The 3,157-nt window shown below is 56.5% G+C and overlaps 1 pseudogene; it reads right to left on the bottom strand.

Moving 5' to 3' along the window:
- Window positions 1–181: 181 nt before the first annotated feature.
- On the bottom strand, window positions 182–1,812 carry LOC113218469 (cuticle protein 19-like; annotated as a pseudogene).
- Window positions 1,813–3,157: the final 1,345 nt, after the last annotated feature.

The raw sequence follows: 3,157 nt of genomic DNA, 5'->3' as shown, positions 1-3,157 counted from the left end.
GTGCACTACACGGCCAGCAAGCACGGCGGCTTCAACGCCATCGTCTCCTACAGCGGCCACGCCATCCACCCCGAGATCCACGGCCACGGCTACCACCACGAGGGCGGCATCTAGACGAGCGCCGACGGCCGAGGCCCTTTGTGGGCCTCCATCTCCAGCATCGACTCCAAAGACTACCTCATCCTCATCCTCTCATCTCACACTGTGTATATAGAGCCATCCTTAAATAAATCGCTGTGATAAGAAAATATATCTTTACTCCAACTTAACCTAACGTACTCCTTGACCTGCTGGAGTAAAGCCAAGAATTATCATTCTAATGTAGAGACCTAAAATTTCCATCACCCTCTTCTGAAAGCCATAACCCAACGCAACTCTTTCCATCTTCGCCTTCCATCTTGGCCGAGGATTTTTTCCTTAACTATAGAGTAAACAGAACACTCTCTGCGGTGATTGTTTCCAAAGCACAGAACACCCATCGTCACCCATCGTATCTGGACTTTCGGGCGGCACGAATAGGCAACCCACCACACCAGACTGCATACGTGTTTGAGGGTTGCCTACTCTCTCGACCCGTAAGGCGCCATGGTCGCAGAGACGGCAGGCACTACGGAAGTGGGCCGGGTGAGTCAGCCACCCCGTTCAGCTCGGTGACGAAACGAAAGTACACAACCAGTCACAAAGAAATCAAAAAATATTCAGTCTTTATTCTTATTCACAAAACATACGGCTCTGTATCTGTATACTCGTGCTGATGCAGGTCCTCGGGGTGGATGGCGTGGCCGCTGTAGGAGACGATGGCGTTGAAGCCGCCGTGCTTGCTGGCCGTGTAGTGCACTGTGCGCTTCCTGCCGTCGGGCTGCAGCAGCGAGTACTCGCCCCTCACCACGTCGCCGTCGCGCTCCTCCCTGGCGTCCTTGTAGTCGCCGGTGTGGCTGTCCTCCACGCCGTACTTGAACTCGTACTTCGGGTGCGACTAGAATGAGTACAGGGCAAAGTAAGAAGCTTGGCTCACATCAGCTTATCGGAGCAGGTCTCTCGCATTTCGCCGCATTTTGCTGCTTTCCGCCTTTGCCTCGTAGTCCGTCCGTCCGGGTGAACAAATTGGGCCGAACTCAGCTATGGCGCGGAGGCAGCTGCGGAAGGGGGGAGGGGGGGGTGCACGTACCGGAAGGATCTTCCCCCCGGGACACTCGGAGGATCTGGCAGCAGCACGAGCTGCGCCCGCTTCGCCTGCTTCCTGGGACCGGCCGGGCCGGCCAGTGGGTGGGCCTCTCCATTAGGTCAGGGATGCGCGCGCGGCGCGGGGACGTGCCCTGCCCGCGAGCACCGCGGCGGCGTGCGCATGCGCGTGCGCGTCCCGCCGACGCGGAAATTTGTGACTTGTGATCACTACTTTCACTCCTGTGCCCATGCCTAATGCGCGCGCCCGCGCACATTTTATTTTTCTAGCTGGAAAACACCAATAATTATTGCCCGGGGGCTACTTGCCTCGTGGTACACGTCGTCGTCCTCGCCGCCGCTGTAGTAGTCCTCCTCCAGTGTCGGCGCGTGGTGCTCGGGGGCGTGCGCGTTCAGGCCGGGCAGGGCCATGCTGAAGTACGAGTAGGAGGTGGCCGCCGGCCTGTGCTCCGCCTCCTGGAGGTCGTGCTGGGAGCAGAGCGCTCGGTCAGCCAGCGACAGGAGAAGGCACAGCCCAGCGCAGAGGATCTGAGGAAGGGGAGAGCAATGCAACCGCGTACAGCGCTAGTTTAGGCCCGGGAATGCCTTGCCGACGACAGAGACCTGACGCACCTGGTCGGAGTGCTGCATGGTGGCGAGTGCTGCGAGTGACTGACTGGTCCCAGCTCAAACACTGCATTTTATAACGCGATCGGAAGGGTAGGATTCCAACCCCTCCCTCTAGCGCAAGGGCTGTGGTCGCTCTGCGCATCGTATCAAGTTCAACCGCGAAGCAGCGCCAGCCCCCTCCCACCCCCCTCTGTGCGTGGACCATACGGCGCGTACGTTCATATGCCCACGCATGTCGACAAACCGCACGTTTAGAATTCATTTCGAAACGGGGCGAGAGCGATATGGGTGCAATTGCAGCTGCAGAGCACTCTGTCCTCCGCAACGCCGCGACGGGTGCTGCCTAAAATAAGGTGTTGGTTGGCTCTGCGTGGGACTGGTTGTTTAGAGACAGAGCCTACCTATTGAAAATTAATAATTTGGTGGAATGTAGCATCCGGATATTGAGCATGCCATAGTAGCGCCAGATTACTTACAATGCAATTATAAATGAGTGTGCCTTAGAATGTGCATAAAGTGTAGATGAAGCCCTGAACGTTACCTGGATTAGCTCCGGCGGCACCCTCGGGCTTCTCCGGATTAACACAGGCCGTGTCTAGCGGATTACCCAAGTCATTTCCTCCTCGTGTGTGGGAGGATGAGAGCACCATGCCCCTCCTTGTGGACACCCCTGTGGACAAAATCAACCCTTGGCGATCGTCCAGGACAGGGGTCGCAAGCTATCCGCCAAGCCACGCCTTTGCATAGGCCACACGCACAACGAGCTCTTCGGCTCTTCGGGAGAGCGAGCTAGTAGTGACGTGCGCCGGCCTGTGTGTCTGCCTTTGACACTCCCAATTGGCTCAAGTCCCAACGGCACCCACCCAGTGAGAGAGACAAAGACAACCCAACCCGAGCCTCGTGCGCGGCTCTCGGCAAGAGAGCAGGGCGCCCTTCTCTCCTGCTCCGGATCCACCTGAACGGGAGCCGCGCTGTCGCGGCGTAGCTTATCCAGACGTGTTATGCTTGGCTCGGGGGCCGCGAGTTTGCGACCCCTGGTTCAGGGAGGTTCAGGGAGTACGTGCGGTTTTCTCAGATTAATTCGGCACACGCGACTTCGGCGCCAGTAAGACTCGAGGCAGGCCATCCCGCAGTACACGCATGCATTGCAGGCAAGATGTTGCCTAACCGCCAGGGGCTCAGAGGCTGAACTTCGCAAGCACGTAACGGCGAATGACAGGCGTACATTTTGGATTATCCCTTAACGGCTGGATCACTCTGTCAATAAAATCTGAAATAAAATAAAATTTGTACAGTGTAAACTTTAGTTAAAGTGCTCATGGTATACTTTAAATTGTACATTTTATGTAGACTTTAACTAATTATT

Source organism: Frankliniella occidentalis, unplaced genomic scaffold (assembly GCF_000697945.3).
Source record: "Frankliniella occidentalis isolate FOCC.00 unplaced genomic scaffold, Focc_3.1 Scaffold5084, whole genome shotgun sequence".
NCBI lineage: Eukaryota > Metazoa > Arthropoda > Insecta > Thysanoptera > Thripidae > Frankliniella > Frankliniella occidentalis.
Note: the sequence above shows the minus strand (reverse complement) of the source record. Positions and strands in the feature narration are given on the sequence as shown.